The sequence below is a fragment of the Protopterus annectens genome, chromosome 2.part0 (genome assembly GCF_019279795.1).
Source record: "Protopterus annectens isolate FY-2018-M chromosome 2.part0, PAN1.0, whole genome shotgun sequence".
NCBI lineage: Eukaryota > Metazoa > Chordata > Ceratodontiformes > Protopteridae > Protopterus > Protopterus annectens.
Window position 1 is genome coordinate 47,538,160 of NC_056728.1, and position 19,418 is coordinate 47,557,577.

Here is a 19,418-nt window from a genome sequence, read left to right on the forward strand (position 1 = left end):
ATATTTCAAAAAGCATGGGACACCTGGAATGAGGGGAGGGAAAGGATAGAGTGAGAGGCAGCTGCCCTGTGCTTGGGGAAGGTGTATAGTCTCCATCTGAAGGCATTTCCCAGTATGATTATAATATATATCACCTCTCCATTCTACCATCCTCAAATATATGCACCAGTGCTTGACTTAATTAAAGGAGTGTGCAAGTGTTTTTATGAACATGCCGCACTACTGGATGCCATATTGGCACATAATAAAGACTGGAATATCTGCTGTGCCTTCAGACTTCCTCAGACAGTGAAATGCTCATCAGCACCCCCTCCCAGTCAAGGTAAGTGTGCTATTGGCTGTTACTCTCTTTTCTCTTTTGATCCCCTGAGCAAATCTCCTGCACTCCAGGCACTAGATTGTCCCAGAGCTGCACTGGCATGGATGGATGTTGTGTTCCTTCACCTTCAGGCAAAGCAATGTCACATCTTCTTTCTAATATATGTTTAAGCATGTTTATCTCCCACCTAATTCTATGTTTAAACATGTTTATCTCCCATCTAATTCTGCCAGTCTTCTTTTTATTTCTATTTTCTCCTTCTTGACTACCTTTGCCACCATATTCCTATCTGCACATAGTCTTTGTTCTTCTCTTTATGTACCACCCTCCAACCACAGGTCTTGTTTCCTGTAGTAATTTTGTATATCATCTTTAATTTCCCAGCATAGTCTGCTGAAATAAAATTCCTTACCTTAAATGTTTCTTTCTCACCTCTGGTGCTGAACTCCACACTAAGGTAGTTACTGTTCTCACCAGATGTTGATCTGTGTGTACATCTTCCATTTTATCCGTAACACCTCAAGAACCAAACATATCACATTAATATCATGACCAATTGGAACAGTGCAGAATCAATACATGTACTAACACAGAAAAGGAAATGTAGTTAACCTTGTGAATAATTTTCATAACTATTTAGATTACTTCAGTTTAAACAGAAACTGTGATTTATCTGAGGGCTTACTTTCTGTAATGTACTGTATACACTGTAGTAGAAGTGAACAGCAATGTGAATTGTTACAAACATCTCATCAGTCAGGACTGTAGTCAGAAGGTGTGCCCGACAGCCACCAATGAACTGGTGATACTAAGGCTGGTATGTTTATGTTAGAAGGATTCAATACCATCAAGTGCATCAACCAGTTTTACCTTTAGTTTCATTTATTTATTCATATTTATTCATACATATTATAACCTGCTAGCTAGGAGAATTAAGTTTTGAACCTTTTTGGTCAAGAACTTGGTATAATGCATGCAAACATGCCAAAATGAATTAAGACGAAAATATGCATACAGAATAAAACAAAATAGCTTAAACTCATATGAATATTATTTTATAATTGAAAAAAGAAGGAAAAACATACGATGGGATTCTTTAATACCTACTAAGTGTGAACCTGAACCATTAAACCATTCTGAATGAAGAAACGGCACAAACATAGCTCACATCTTCTTCCTCCTAAATTTAGTTTTCCTACTGATTTTCTTGCAGCTTTAAATATTGAGGGGGAATCATAAAGGTTACCACAAAGTGTAGACTATATGTACACTTAGTGTAATCTTTCTGGGTGACTAGAAAGTGCAAAAAATGTGGTAGGAATGTTCTTGAATACAGATCGTGTACACATAGTCTACACTTAGTGTAGGTGTTATTGAATCTGGGCTACAGTCTTGGTAATTTAATACAGGAAGAAACCATTACTATGTTATTCAGTGTGTACACAAAAAAATAACTTGCTAGAAATACTAAGCAGTGCAAATTGCAAATTCAAAATTAATACCTATGGAACAGCATTACTATGCTGCAGAAGGATTCCTGTCATGGGACTGATGCCAAAAGAAGCAAACGACTAGACCATTTCACCCCATACACACACATATTTATATATATATATATATATATATATATATATATATATATATATATATATATATATATATACACACATACATTAGCAGGTCTACAAACTGTGCTAGTTGCAACCTCCAGTATAGTTAGTTTTCAATTTAAATGACAAAATCAACAATTTGACACAGAAGCAGTTTACAAAATTCAAACTTCATCTCACAGAGATTCAGACATACTGGACCTGGTACTCACCAATATAGGAGTGCACTGCACCCCCCTCCCCAATTCCATGCCCTCACCAGTGAGTCAGAGCACAAAGCTGTATTCTTTGAAATAAAGATCAGTTCAGTAACACCAGCAAACCTTTAACAGTTAGGAACTATTCCGAAGAAAACTACATCCTATTAAGTGATAGCTTGCCAAAATTCAATGCCCTTCCCAACCCTGAGTTCACAGCGACCTATGTGGAATTATTCACAGAGATCCTGTACAACCATATAAATGGCTGTGTAGAGGATTTTGTACCTACTAGATATAAGCCTAAACAGACTCTAAAGACAAATCAGACTGGTGGAATCCTAACCTTAATAGGGTATATAATAAAAGGAAAAAAGTCATGGCTAAAATCAGGATGAGCAACTCTCATAATGATAGGAGCTCTTTAATTAAACTAAGCAGGAAACTAAGAGGACTAATTAAGTTCAACAAGGCTAAATAAAAGGTCAAGGTAGCCTCACAGGTTAAAGACAACTAGAAGACCTTCTTCAGCTATGTCCAAAACCTGAAAGGCAGCACACATCAGTGTGCCAAACTTGTGGTCATTGGTACCACCTTCACAGAGAAGAGTGCTATAGCAAATTTGCTGGTTGACAAACTCTGCTCAAACTTCACCCCACTCCCCCCCACCTCTCCCATGAAATGCCTACTAGAATACCCACTGAACTACTAACAGGGAGCAGTTCCCAGTGGTACTAAGGCTAAAAACACAGCCTCAATGGGCCCCAACAGTATCATGGGATGCCTCCTAAATAGTTTGAAACATGACCTATCAGGACCACTTGAGTCACTTTTTAAATATAACCTCAAAAAAAGGCTTTGTACCATGTGAATAGAGTACTGTAATGGTTACCCCACTTCACAAGGCTGGACCATCAACTGACCATGTAACCTACAGACCTATTAGTCTGACTAGTCTAATATGCAAATCCATGGAACGAATTATCATAAAAATTATCAACAAAGACATAGCAAACCTTCAGACACAGGATCCAACCCAGTTTGGTTTGGTCAAGAGAAAGTTATGCCACTAAACTTGGTGGACTTCTTTAAGAAGGTCACCAAGGCAATGGATGATGGGAAAATTGTGCATACCCCCTACCTGGACCTGGCTAAGGTATTCAATACAATAGCCCACTTGGGTATAGTTGACAAACTCAAAGAACTGGAGATAAACCCCCACATAACTCACTAGATTGCTAGCTGGTTTACAGACAGGACCCTGGAAGTCACGACTAGTGATACCACCTCTACTAAGAGACTGGTACCTCAGGGCTCTGTGGTGAGACCACTCCTATTTGGCATCTGCTTCTCAGAGGTAAAGGCTAATGTCAGGGCCTTTGGCTGATCAGGTTCACAGATGACTGCAAATTGGGAGCTGTCATAAATTCCCCCATCACAGACATCTTACAAGAGGGTTTAACACAGGCAAATGACTGGTGTCAAAGTCATGGACTAAAACTCAAAGCCAAGAAAGGCATTATAGTGTCTTTGGGGAAAATTGCCACCCATGCTATTTACTGCATTGATAAGACACCCCTAAGAGTTGATCTGGTAGATAGACATCTGGAAACATATGTAGACAGTAATAACCTTTGACCAATATGTGGCCAAGGTAGTAAGAAAATCATTCTATGTTGCCCAATTTATAAGTAAGGGCATGGCATCCATGTCCAAGGAGGTCATTGTGTGAATTTATTTGGCCCTTATCAGACTCAACATTGACTGTAATCCCTCCTGTTGCATGTACCTGACCAGACATATGCAATAGTTGAGACACCCACAAAGGCTCCTTAACAGGAGAATCCACGGTATAAACACATTGTTCTATACTGATAACCTTAAAGCCCTATCTCTATACTCTGTCTCCTACAGGTTACAGAGAGCTGAGCTATGCCTGGCATACAAGGATTCCTTGGATCCAGCACTGATCAACCTTTTGTTCATCCACAAAATGAGCAGCATTAGAACCACTAGATTCAATTATTTAAATTTTGCATGTGACATAAATAAGACATGTTAGCAAGACATATGTGTCTCAGTGGATCTCTTTGCTCTGGAATAGGCTTCCCATCCATGTGAAGCAGATTCCATCCCTAATCCTGTTTAAACATAACCTTGACCAATGGATGGGAAATCAGAGGCAGACAGTAATGCCCAAACTAACATTCCCCCACATAACCTCTAGAAACTTCCTAGCTAACATACCCTCTCCTAATAAGTACTCATGACATAGGGACACAACTGGGTTGGATTGAATGGCTAGGCTCATAAAGGCCTTGGTGATTGTTAGTTTAGTATATACCTATATATCTATGAACCTATGAGGATTCAGTTTTTCAAAATTGCTACATGGTCCCACTGCAACAATATGTCATGGTATGTGGAGCTTGATTTAGTTATTTTATAAGTTAAGTGTGGTTGGCTGCAAAGGGGACACACTTGAACTACTATCAATGAGTAGTTCCCTAAGGTCTGTGCTGCAGAGCTCTAAGGTCCGAGGTTCAGTTATGACCTTTGGTTACTGTCACTGGCATCTTGTGTTCTGTTTTGCATTAGCAGGGAACTTTACTTTGAATTGCTTTTAGTTCTGCAGTTTCTAATCTCATTTGGTAGTGATTGTTATGTTTATTACCCGTGTCCGAGATGTCTCATTCTTCACTTCTATAAGTGCATCTGGCATGCATAGTTATGTTTGTCATCAAAGCCTGCTTAACTGATCAAAGTGTGTCAGAAGGAACATTGTTATCTGAAATAGTTTTTCTCCAAGAGTGATATAAGCATTTACTATTGATGATGTCTTGGCATTCAACATTCAAGAACTTTATTAATGCAAACTGCAAGTGTGGGAAATTTGTGTTCTCAGAAAAATATTTTTTTTGTGTTTAGTTTCCTATGAATCTTCTTCATCTTCTTCTTTTGGCTGCTCCAGTTAGGGGTTGCCACAGCAGGTCATATGTTTCCATTTCTTCCTGTCCTCTGCATCTTGCTTTGTCACACCGACCAGCTGCATCTCCTCTCTCACCACATCCATAAACCTTATCTTAGGCCCTCCTCTTTTTCTGTTACCTGGCAACTTCATCCTTAACATTTTTTTCCCAATATACTCTGCATCCCACCACAGAGCATGTCCAAACCAATGTAATCCTTCCTCTCTGGCTTTGTCTCCAAACCTTCCAACCTGGCTGACCCTCTAATATACTTATGCCTAATCCTGTCCACCCTCATCACACCCAGTGCAAATCTTAACATCTTTAACTCTGCCACGTCCAGCTCTGACTTCTGCCTTTTTGTCAGTGCCACTGTCTCCAACCCATATAACATAGCTGGTCTCACTACCCTCTTGTAGACCTTCCCTTTCACTCTTACTGGTACTTGTCTGTCACAAATCACTCCTGAACTCTTCTCCGCCCACTCCATCCTGCCTGTACTCTCTTCTTCATCTCTCTTCCACACTCACCGTTACTCTGAACTGTTGATCCCAAGTACTTAAACTTATCCACCTTTGCCACCTCTACTCCCTGCATCCTCACCATTCCTCTATCCTCCCTCTCATTCACACACGTATATTCTGTCTTAGTCCTGCTGACCTTCATTCCTCTTCTCTCTAGAGCATATCTCCATCTCTCCAGGGTCTCCTCCACCTGTTCCCTACTCTCACTACAGATCACAATGTCATCTGCAAATATCATAGTCCACGGGGACTCCAGTCTGATCTCGTCTGTCAACCTGTCCATCACCATTGCAAATAAGAAAGGGATCAGAGCTGATCCTTGATGTAATCCCACCTCCACCTTAGACACATCAGTCACTCCCACCACAGACCTCACCACTGTCACACTACCCTCGTACATATCCTGTACCACTCTTACAGACTTCTCTGACACTCCCAACTTCCTCATACAATACCACAGCTCCTGTCTAGGCACCCTGTCATATGCTTTCTCTAAGTCCTCAAAGACACAATGCAACTCTTTCTGACCTTCTCTGTACTTCTCCATCAACACTCTCAGAGCAAACATTGCATCTGTAGTGTTCTTTCCTGGCATGAAACCATACTGCTGATCACTAATCATCACCTCCTCTCTTAACCTAGCTTCCACTACTCTTTCCCATAACTTCATGCTGTGACTGATCAATTTAATCATTCTGTTGTTACTACAGCTCTGCACATCACCCTTATTCGTAAAAATTGGTACCAAAACACCTTTTCTCCATTCCTCAGGCATCCTCTCACTTTCCAAGATTTCATTAAACAATCTAGTTAAAAACTCCTCTGCCATTTCACCTAAACATGAATGCACTGCCCTTTTTTATAACATTATGTGTGTTGCATCCAAGATTTTCATTTTTGTTTCCACAGGCTGTGGTACAACTTTTGAGATGGCTGGCTTAGTGTGCTTGAACCATTAGAAATAGACCTAAAGAATCTGGTGGAACCACCCTACCATAAGTTGTTTGCTAGAGCAGGACACTGACATAGGTGGAACACTTTATAGGATCATAGGTCCATAGGTAAGTACTAAGCTAGATGCTCTTGCAGGCTATTTTAAGCATAGCAAGTATCCCTTTTTTGTGCTCAAAATAATCTATCCCATTTGGTTATAGACTGGCCTTACTAGTCCCATGATCGATAGTTATATATTACCCCTAATGAAAATGACTGGGATCATACCATAGATAATTTATGGGGGACCTATGCATGGGATAAAGCATTTAGAAGCTGCTTCTGTCAATTAGTAGTACAGAGGGTAGTCCTGGAAGATATTTTCTGTTTCCTATCTATTGATCTAAGTTGTGCTTGAATATGGACAGGGATGAACTTTGTTTTATGTGGCTGGGGAGTCTGTTCTGCAGCAGTATCCTCTGCGAGATATACCTGTCCCACCAAACCATTCTGTTGATGTTGCAGGAAAGGTTTAGATCCCTAGACTGAGTAGATGCAATTTGACTTGCTGATGTGCAGTAAATCCATTAGTAATGGGTTGAAGAATGTCTTGTATGCCACACAGAGGTCACCACATAGCAGTCTGTAGGATTCTTAGTATAATTACAAAGCTTTGAGTCAGTCCATGTAGGACATGTTGTTTCATAGGTTCATATGTTCATAGGTGTGTACTAAGCTAATGGCCCTGAAGTCTATAAAAGCCTAGCCCAAGAAGATTCCCTGGCATCATGCCACCCAAAGTTAGTTCCCAGTGCCTCTGTCAAGCAAGGCCACTGAAGTGATCCCGGAGTTAACTTCCTATTGCCCATCCACTCGTCAAGATTTCTTTTAAAGAGGGCTAGTGAAGTGCTCTGCTTGACGTGAATGGGATGTTTGTTCCAGAGTATGGGAAGTCTCTGGGTTAGGAACCTGTCCCTCCAGCATGTTCTGTTTATTGTGGTAATGAGGTATAGGTCCCTGGAGTGTGTGGCATGGAGGGATTGGGATTTCTTTAGGTGTAGCATATCTAGCAGCTTTGGGTCAGACATGGCTTTGTAGGTCAAACAGAGATTGCCTCTCAGTAGTTTAGCCTTGTATCCTTTTAGTTTTGCTCTGTAGGCATTGTAGTTGTTGCATGTGTATGGACTGATACATGCCAAAGGGAGCATTATATTCAATGACTGGCCTTATGAGATGTAAGTAAAGGGGACAATGACATTCCTAGATCTAGACACAATCCCATTCTTTACAAGCTGTGCAATATAGAAGGACTTTCTTGCAACAGACATTAGTCAAAAGTTAGGTCACTTTCCACATAAGTTCCCAAATCCTAAACAACTGGGTCAACTGTTAGGGGCATATTGTCAATGTGGTAGTTCCCTGGGGTAGATGACTTCCCAAAAGATACAATGATGCATTTTTTTGGCATTTAGTTTCAGTCCATGATTTTGGCAACAGTTATTTATTTAAGACAAAACTTCCTACAGGATGGTTAAGTCATTTGGGGATTCAGTAACTTTAAGATCAGGAAGCAAAGTATCAGGAGAAATCTTTCTTTTACAGAAAGTCACTGGGCTCTTACAAGAGTCACTCATTGGGATCCCCTGTCTAATATTGTCCCGATGTTGTCTCATACCATGCTTGTTGGACTTTGCATGTTGGAAGACTTATAAGTCAATGCTGTTGTTAGTATGGGGGAGGGAGTGTATAAGATTAGCAATGACTCACCCTTTCCCATTAGAATACTGGCTTCTATAGTAGGAAACTGATCTTATGACAATACTACATGCAAATTATGAAATCTGATGAGTAGGCAATCAAAATGAAGAAAGAAAGAGTGTTAGGGAGGGATATAACCACATCTCTATCTAAGAAACATTTTCTCCTTTTTGCTTTTCCCAAAAATTTGCCTGTAGGAATATGTTTCAGTTTTTGAAGGAGTCCAAAGAGCATTTTTATTCATGTATTTATTTATTTATTTGTTTGTTTAATCTTTTTTTTTTTTCAAATTAAATGGTGGGACATTAGAACATTCTTTCCAGGTTTTGCCAAATAGTATCTGAAGCTTCAAACCCTCAGGCAAACTGATTCTTTTGCATAAAGTATAGCTAATATAGCATGAATATCCACAGAGTACTTATAAGTAGATAGAAGATGATAGTACAATGAACCTTGAGGACCCCAGTGGAAACTGGAAATAGCATTCATATCTCGTAACATTATTGTTCATTCTGAGTGATAGGCCTTTAACCAGGCCAGAGGATATATAGGGACACCAGTGTAGGTTGAGTAGTTCAGAGGTTTACTAAGTCAAATGTCTTTACTGTTTCTGTTTAATGCCATTGAGGCAGCCTTTGCTAAAGTAGCCAAGGATTGTTCCTATCACCAAGAGCTCTCCACGTACAAAGCACTGCCTATACAGACAAGGAATGTGTAATCCATAGTTCATACTGCAGTTAAGGTGCTAGGAAAACCAAAATAAATATGCCACAACAAAAGTGCTATCATGCAACTGCATGTAATGAAAGAATGAGTAAAAACTAAGTTAAAAACAAGACTAAGCGCTTTCCCCCTTTAATACCTTCTGGGCATCATCAGAGGTAAATCATTTGAGTAAAAGCACCACTTAAATAGTTCACGTGCCTACATGATTAATTAAAAAAACATGTCCCTAAAAAAATTCTAATGTTACAACCCATTACATTTTAATAATAATTAACGGTATAGCTACCAAAATAGTAACCCATACACCATATCTAATAAAAATGAAATAAATAATGTTAAAACCCTATCCTAAAGCTTACAGTATGGTATAAATTACTGAAGTCAGGCAGCCAAAAATAAAGAAGCTCTGACCTTCAAAACACTAGCCATAGAGCAAGAGTTATTAATCCGTGGGGTTGTAGTGGCATCCAATCTTAGTTTTAGCATCTCCTCCTCTATCAATGGGGACTAACCTGTCAATAACAAAAAATATAAATCTCTTAAAATTAATACATAACACACTGTGGGAGTACAATCCACTAGTAGTCTCCTTATTGTTAATGTCTCTGACATGTTTGGCTATCCTGTCCTTTAACTTACGAGCAGTTTTACCTACATAAAAGGCATGACAGCTCATGCAGGTAGCAATGTAAACAACCATTTTGGTATTACAATTATACCACCCAGGGCATGGAATACTATGATGGTACCCTTCCAGTGCTACATATGGGTTTCATTAATGTACTTACAAAATCTACACATTTTACTTCATACTGGATCTATAATCATCCTCATGATCACCTTTATGTTGTTCAAAAAGCCCCTTGAGGTTTTTACCTTGACTAAATGTGACTTTATGTCTCACGCTCAGGCTTTTTTTCATTTCTTGGCTGAATACACATTCCCAACAATGGTTAAGTACAGATCTTAATTCAACAGCTTCTTGATTGTAGAGCAACACCATAGCTTTTTCATATTGGGTAGAAGGGATATAATTAAGTGTTGTACATTCCTTGGTCAACAAGATTGGGGTAAACCTTACTGAATATTTCTTCCTAATCTCATTCCTAATTGTAATCAATAATCTCAAGGGATAACCTCTACCTTTCAACATTCTTATTAAATGAAACATTTCCCTCTCAAACATTTGATTGTCACTTACCAACCTGGAAATTTGCACCATTTGTCCCTTAATTATACTCTTTTTTGGGTGCCAAGGATGACAACTATTAAAATGAAGTAATGTGTTGGAATACATGTTTTCCAAAAGATACTAGACCCCAGTTTCTTGGTTTCCATGCCCTTGTACAAAAATATATCCAAGAAATTTATCTCATGGACGTTAAGTTTGAAAGTAAATTGTAAAAAGGAATTGGTATTATTAAGGTAATCAGCGAACATACCTATTCCATCAATATTGCCCCTCCATAAAATTAGGATATCATCTAAAAGTCGTAACCATAAAATAATATTTCTCATAAATGAAGAAGTAAATACATAATGTTTCTCCCATTCAGTTAAACTAAATTACCGTACACAGGGGCACATTTTGCTCCCATCGCTGTCCCCGAAATCTGGCAAAAGTATTCCCCTTCAAAATATAAAAAATTATTGTGTAACACAATGTCCATAAATTCTACAATTAAATTCCTTTTCACATTGTGTAATCCATCAACATTAATAAGGCTGTTCCCAAAATATTTTAATCCCTCTTTGTGTGGAATCACTGTGTACAAATGAATAACGTCTTCTGTTACAAAAACAAAATCAAAATCTTGCTCCAGGGATAAATCTCTCAGCATCTCTAAACAATGCCATGAATCCTTAAGGATGTGTTTATTTTTTCCAATAGCTTTTTACTTTTTAGCTTTTTTAGAGTATAAGTCAATATAAGCAGCCGGTGGTTCAGTTTTACAGTTCTTAGCTGCCACAATTGGCACTTTTGTTGTGGCATATTTATTTTTGGGGGGTTTTTTTTGGTAGTTAAGGTGCTATGCCCTACTCTGAACCCATGGTGTACTCTTGCTAGGATACCTTATATCACAAAGTATTTTTTTTTTTATTTTTGTAAGACTGTCAAGGATTTTACATAAGGCTGGTGCAGACCTCGGTGTCTATCTAAAGTAATAAAACCATCAGTCAGTTCTTTGTCAGGTATTCACCAAAACCCACTTTGCCAGTTTTGTAGTTTAGTAAAACCATTTAATATACTACAGTAACTTTCACAGTTGGGCTTGATAAATATTTAATAGCATGGTATTCTAGTGGTCTACGCCTCATTTATTAACATGTAGTTAATAAATGGAGCATAGACCCCCCCTAGAATACATGTAACTCAATAAAGCAAGTGTAATTTGGCAAATGTATTCAATGAACTGCAGTCTCAGCAAATTCATAGGTAGTAAAAATTCAACAGCAAACCCATTTACTAGTGAATTCCTGATGATAACTTGACTGTATTCCTTACTAGAAATTATATGGATAGGGGGAATCTTCTTGTCTGGGAAATGCAGAGCAATGCATTTTTTTAATTTTTGAATCAAAATGTAGGCTTATGGCATGGCAATGATGTCATCCACAATTTCTAGAAGCCATGGCTTTAAATAGCCAGTTCCACAGAAACTAACGTTTCTCTCAGTTTTGGTGGTACAGCCTCAGCTGTTAGATAGTGGTGATGGAAACATGAAAGAGTGAGTACATACTGAGTAAGGGGGGGTTTGAATCAGGCCTCTGTCTCCTGCAATAGCTTGCTGTCCTCTCTCCCGAGACTCTGTAGCTGCCTTTGAAGGAGGATCTTTTTTCTACAAAGATAGGAACTTGTGTTAAGCCTAGCTTCTTGCCTCCATTGTCTTAGACATTTCAAGGATACATACCCTGTCTTTGTGGGATCTCATTGATTTTTGTTGCTTTGGATCATATCTCTGTAATAAAATCCTTAAAGATCAACTAATACTAGTCACTGATTCACTTCCAGTGACCCTTCTCTCAGCATGTTAGTATGGCTTGCTCCTGCCCTTCAGTGGTACCAGTATGTGTCCAGTCTTTTACTGCTAAGTTTCTCTGAAGAACGTGTGTGTTGGGCACTATTTGCATTGTCTTTATTATAGTCACCTAATGTGCAGAAACAGTGCCTATATATTTCATGCACAGTCTAATTTCAATGAACATAACATTGTTAAGGGCATCTCCTTGCTATGCTCTAGGACTGGCATAATTAGAGCTCATGTACATGCTCTGTGTTGCATATATTTGTGGTTGCAGTGAGAGATGTACAATTCCATTGATTTTGCTGGGCAAAAGTGATCAAATATTTGTTTTTTTCAGGTTCAAACATACACAATAGATTTCAAGTTTCCATGTAGAAATCAGCTGTCTAGATGTGCTCTATTCATTTTAAAATAATGCACATTCTGGAAGCCTACCATTTTTATCCAATAGTTTGCATCTGAACACAATTTCTTTCTTTTTTCTGAAATTACTTGTTCAATTCAATTTCTGATCGATATTTCTGCACCAAGTTTTCCAAGTTGTTTTTCAATGCCACGGCTCCCATGATGACTGATTACTTAAGAATCAGTCCCATACCTACATTCTCCATACATCCAAATCTTCATATCCACGTTATGTCACCATGGCAGCCAAAGTGGTCAAGGTCTTACTTCAATGGCTATCGCACAGTCCAGTACTCAGACTAGAACTAGGAACTACAGGACAGCCTAGGCTAGTGTTATTACAGATGACCTAGGTAGTGGAGTTATTTCTTATTTCTCCTCCTTACAGCTTCCCTTAACTCAAAAAATGTGATGTTTTTGCTTCTCCCCTCTTCTTCCAAAACATACCACTACATCTGAATAAAGAACTAACCTCTGCAACGCATATATTAAATGTTTTTCCTAGATTCTGCTCCCCTGAGGATAGAAAATGCAGCTCACTCCTAAAACCCTTCTTAACTGCAATATAATTGTGCCCCAGAAGCTTCAATCTCATCATCGGCCCCAAGCATGGGTCACGTTTAGTCCAGGGGAAGAAAGACAGGCCAGTGATAAGCCTTACTGTCACTATGGCAAACTGTGTACTTTCGCTCAGTCATTCGTTTTCTGATAACCGCTATATTCTATTCAAGACTGTAAGAGGGATGGAACCTATGCCATTGTTGTATGAAGATGAGTCAGAGAACTAATCCTGGACAACTCTCTATCTCAGGGGACTGGACTTACACATGTGCTTATTCATATGCCTCATACATGCCAGTGGACAACTTGGAGGATTGCTAATTCATCCAAACAATGTCTTTGAAATGTGGGAAGGAACAGAAGCATAATCAAATAAAAAAGCAAGAGGGAGGCTGTACAGACTGCACAAAAGAAACCTCAGCCAGGAACTGAACCACAGAAGTGCTGGGAGGAGTTATAATCAATGCAAAAGCACTGTGCTGCCTGCAAACTACTTGCAGTTTTAAATGGGAGATACCCAATGTCTTCTCTCTTCTCTACAGTTTCCATACTGCTGTCTGGTTTACCTTCTTGTACCCTTGAAACTCATTTATTCTAATGACCTACAGCATATGACTGAAGTCAGGCATCTTCTTATAGTTCTTCCTCAGCCCAATGTCACAGACTACTAATGTTTCAGTTTGATGCCAAATGTACCACTTAAATAGAGGAGGTCAATCAGTAGCTAATGATCGTGCCTCAGCCCTGAGGCTCTGTTCTGATCTTCTAATTACTGTCTGTGAGAAGTTTCCATGCTCTCCCCATATTTGTTTCTCTTTTCAATAAGTACCTCAGTTTCTTCCAATCTCCCAACTCTCCCTGAAACAAAAGCATGGAAACTGATAGTCTACAGTAAGCTGTCCCTGTAGCTCTTACCTATCTATCTATCTATCTATCTATCTATCTATCTATCTATCTATCTATCTATCTATCTGTCTGTCTGTCTATCTATCTATCTATCTATCTATCTCTATCTATTGCTATCTCTATCTATATATCTATCTATCTATCTGTCTATCTTTCTATGCATTTGTTTGGTATATATGTATATATGTATATATGTATATATATATATATATATATATATATATATATATATATATATATATATATATATATATATATATATATATATACACATCCTTATGTCTGTAGCCCAGAACATCACTCCAGTCACATCAGTCCAGAATCAGTTATTGTTATTGCTTAGCAAACAAATTAAAGTAGAGAAGGACAGGAATAGTTAACAAGTGATGTGAATCAGAGCCCTGTGCTATTCAGCTAAACTATATGCAGCACTGATGCCTGTTATTGTTGAGGAAGAAACTTCTAAATATGGAGAGGAGTGGTGAGTTTTGAATGCTATTAATTATGAATATTACTATTGTGCTTAAGTTCTTAAGAAGAAGTAACTCCCTTTATATTAAAATTGTGGAATTATTAATCACTGTAGCTTGTCTGATGACATCATACTGTGCTACACTGACTTGAATAAAAGAAAGATGAATCATATCTGTCACTTCTAACAGTGAGGCAGAATCCTTTCTCCATTATATCTAGACTTTAAAGCCAGATTTTTCTGCTACACAGTAATGATGTGTTTTTGTGTGTTTGTTTATATAGGGAAACCACTTGCATACCCTGGAGTGTATCCTCCACCAGCTGTCTACCCACCAGGTCCTGGTTATCCATACCCAGGAGGACCTGCAGTGCCTGGAGTGCCACCAGCCCCTTGCCCCCCTCCCCCTGTTTTATATCCTGTACCTAGTGGGTGCACCTGCTCAAGTATGCCTGCTGGACACTTTTGTCCCCATCATCACCACCATGGGCATGGGCATGAACATCATCATCCTCATCATCCTCCTCCCCACCACCATGGACATCATCATCCTCATCCTCACCACCATGGACATCATCCTCATCATCACCACCACCACTAACTTGGTGGATTTCTCAAGCAACTTTTGCACCATTGTCACAATCATGGCGAAAAGGTAAGTAACCTCTCTTTGAAGGTTTTTGAATATTTAACTGACACATTTCATAAAGAAACAGTTAGGACAAAGTACAGTCTCTCTTCATTTTTAGTTACACTTATGAAAAATGGGCATATAGGTGAGATGCAGTTTACTGAACCAAGTCATGTGAGTCACAGTTGCTAGGCAACAGCTATAACCAGCAGGACATCGGGATGCAGAGTGTCACATCAAATAATTCCAGTAGAAATACAGGTAAGGAAATTTAAGGCAGAGATACTGGTGGACGTAGTCTGTATTAAATATTCTGTAGAACTGTAACTGTTTGGTGGTACAAATTGCACTAAGTAAGAATATTTACCTTGGAAGGCATTGCACAGAAGACACTGTCTTCTTCCACTACCACTAGGACTCTTTTGATGTGCAGGTATGCATTCTGGAAATCTAATGAGAACTTTTATTTCTTGTTCAAAAAACATGGATTAATAACTATACCATGACCATCCAGAGATTTGGAATGAAGTAATTCAGATCACTGAGGTCTCAAACTGATTTGAGGTCCTTTGTTTTCTTTGGAATCAGAAAAAGAACCAAGAGTAGCATCTGGACCATGTCTGACCTGGTGGGACCAATTGGACATATGGGAGGTTGATGATCTCATTCTTAGAGGAACCTTTCTGATGTGGTGGGATGTCTGGAACAAGGGATAATGGCCAAGGGAGGGAGATAAAAGGTATGGTGTTCCTCTGGATATGACTTCTCTCACCCACTTGTCCTGCATTGTGGCCTTCTAGACAGGAAGATGGAGGCATACATAACCCCTGACTGCCTGCAGAGTGGGACAGCCAGGCAAGTCATCAAGAATTCCAGAAGTTCCAGAAGCAAGTCTCTATTAACTGTGATTCTGTTGATCACCTCTGCCATAAGCATGGTATCCATTCTGCAAACCACTATATGCACACTAGCCTCTGAGCTAAGTTCATCTGCTGGCTGTTCTTAAACCATAAGCTCCTAACACTCATCTGATTTTAGAAAATGCTTCGGAGGAATCTTGATACCAACAGCAGTGAATGCCTTATCCTCTTGCTTGCTCTTCTGCAATATAACTTTCAGTTTAGGACAAATAACTGAGTGCCTTCAAAGGAAGCATTAATGAGGGGTACATTAAAGTTTTCAGCAAAGTCACAATGTGTGAGCCAGGCATATCCTGACCATCTTCTTGGACTTCTGCATTGATAGTATTATGGGGTAGTCACATGGACAGATATGAAACAGCAGATATAGCTGATGCCTGTGATTCTAATCTCCATGTGGCACCCTCTTTAACATGCCATACATCTCATTTGCCAGCAGCCACTGGAATCTGATCATGTGTGTCATATAATTAAGTGACCTGAGAGAAATAGTTCTAATGGACAAATTCATGCTTTTGTCAAAACAGTCCAGTTCTCTAGATTCCTTACCAGCTGGATGGTCCAATGGGTGTTTATCAGATGGCTCTTTTTAAGGGCTACTTAAACCATTAAAGAGTTGGCTAGCAGAGTCTCAGTCCAAGATTCTCAGTCTTTGGATGGACAGTGGATCTTCTCCAGTCTCCTTACTATATATGCCAACACACCTATGTCTTACATCTGGCACTGAGAATAGGAACTGCAATGGATTAATGAAAATGAAACCATAATGATCTCGTGGTGTCATCACATACCAGCAACTAAGAAAGAAACAAATTGTTGGTTAAAAGAAAAACACAAAAGCACCATTGGTTTCCAGATTTGCTGCGCTCAGTATCTGCAGTGTCTTATGAACTGAAAGCCATACATTTATAAAATATCATGACATTCAAGCAGAAACTAGAGCAACGTGGAACATAGATAAATAGTTCCAGTTGTAGTAGAAGCAATTGGGCTAATAAAAAAAGAATTTTCAAATATACTTACAGATACTACCATTACAATTAATCCCTTATGAACTTCAGAAAGAAGTAATTCTGGGTACATTGCAGTTGCTGAGAACAGCACTTTTGGGAAACATCAAAGATTAAAACTGATTTCATGCACTTTAATTATGCCCTGACTTATGAATAGGGTCCATTTCCCCCAAGGTATATAAAAAGCTTAAACAACTAGAGAAATTAAGCAAAGGACATTTTCTAGCTATTAGGAGTGTGAGATTTACAGACATTTTGCTTGCAACTCTGTTTTATATTTCATTCATTATGAAACCAAGCAATACTCATAACACTAAACAAGTACATAACTGGCATTCCTTTCCATCACTGCAGGTGGCATTATTCCTCATGTCAACTGTTGACTTTACTGATGCCTTTAAAATTTTGCTTTGATACCTTTAAAGCTTTACCATGTACCTCCTTTTTCCTATAATGCTCTGCATATTTCTTGCCATAGAAAAATGAAATAAATATTATAGTGTTATAAAATGATGGGACAGTAATGGCTTATATGTATAAATGGAATAAAAAGTGTAGTTGTGGTACACAAATTGTCACAAAAGTCTTTTTCATCTTAACTTCACATGCATCTGGAGTGTTTCTCCCTGGGCCTCCGCTGAAAATAAGCTCTGTCCTAGTCGGACTTTCCCAGTCAACAAATGTTAAATAAATAAATAAATAAACTCCTTTACCTACTTGGAGATCATCACTATGGTGTCTGTGAATATTGCAAGAGTTTAAATAAAACTGCAAAACATAGATTTTAAAGGTTTTGCACTTATTTGACTGGCAGACATTTACATAAACTTATAAAACTTTCAGACCCACATCTAGTCTTGAGAAATCAAAATGTGTTCTTTTCTAGTTCTAAGTTAAGAGAGAGAGAGAGAGAAAGAGTGAAAGAGAAGAAAAAGGAAAAGTATCTAAACAAAAAAAAAACTGCAGTGGTGGAAAAAATAAATTAAAAAAAAAAAGCAAGTCTTTCATTTCCACCAATGAGATACTCAAAGGCTTCCAAAAAAAAGAGTTATACATAGACGCAACCAGTTTTAAAAATAAAGAAATAAAGCAGCCAGCACATATACCTTCATTAAAGCCACAGACAGTCATTCTTCATTTACAGGAGCCAGCCATTTCCACAGAGGGCAGGAATGCCTAATAGATAAAAATCCAATGCAACCATCTTAGCCAACGCTTTCATAGCATGATGTTGATGTCTCCAGCACATACCTCTCAGGTGTACGTCATTACAATGAATGCTCCTTAACTTGAGTCTTAAAACGTCCATGTTTCTTGTTGTTCTGCAGTGATATCCATGGTAAATAATTCATCAAAAGGACCATTAATAAGTATAAAGAAACGCATTTTAACAATCCTTTCAGCTTCCTTGTTGAAGTTGTTTGTAAGTGTTCTACATTTTGCCCATTTGTTCCACATTCTGAGCGGTACTGTTCCACATTTTGGAGATGGGGGGGTGGCTATGATCTTACATCAGTACTTTCTGTTCCACAAATGGCTACCCTTCCATAGATGCAGGCCTTCTGTTATAAACTCTTCACTACAGAGTACTTTAAAATAATATAAGATACTGAAGATTTGGAAGCCATCTTCTCCGCATTGGTTTCAGCACCACATTTACATATCATCCTTATTTCAGCAGTGGAAACAGCTTCAGGCACGTTTTCATTGATACCAGGAATACCGCAAACGAAAAAGAAAAAAAGAGTGATCTACTTTTCTGCTCTCTACAATGGATGAAGAGGAAATTTATATGAATCAGATTTATTTGCCTTTGGGACCAAAATAAAACTTGATGACATATGGATCTACTTCATGCTGACACTTATCGTGCCTGATATACAGTAGATGAGCTTACTGCCACCTAACAGCTCATTGTAAGAAAATAATCAGCATATATTTTTTGAAGGTAGGCACTTGATGCACGAGGCCTTTGTTCATGTGTTTGTCTGATGGGTGGCTGGAACCCATGGTCTGCAAATCAGGGATTAATATATTACAGTCAAATGATGACATATTGCCACAGTCTTCTGGCTCTATTCAACACAATTTCACATTTAAAGAAATGATTTGACTGGGTCTCCCGGGAACCTTCATTTCCTAAAAGAAAACAATGTTTTTAAATGATGAGGTTAAAGGAAACAAAGCGAACTCCTGTTGTGCACACTCTTGAAGGCTCTAATGAGGGAAAACTCATAAGGTACAGATATAGGATTTTCTACCCCTATGAGAGCAGATGCATAACTTAGTGCACCAAGACTGGTCTGCTCCATAACTTAACATCAGGACCTGTCATATTTTCCTTTAACTTAAAAGAGTTCCAGAAATAGATTATTCTCTTTGCTACCTTATTAGCAGACAGGGAGCCTAGCATAATAGATAAGTAAGAAGGGTTTTACGCCTTCAAAT

At 38.6% G+C, this 19,418-nt stretch overlaps 1 long non-coding RNA gene across 1 annotated transcript in view; it reads left to right on the forward strand.

Moving 5' to 3' along the window:
- LOC122792946 overlaps positions 1 to 19,418 on the forward strand; it is a 92,447-nt gene that overhangs the window by 27,111 nt on the left and 45,918 nt on the right. The window contains exon 3 of the long non-coding RNA XR_006363430.1: positions 14,691 to 15,061. This is a non-coding gene — a long non-coding RNA (uncharacterized LOC122792946). The remainder of the gene's footprint in view (positions 1 to 14,690; positions 15,062 to 19,418) is intronic.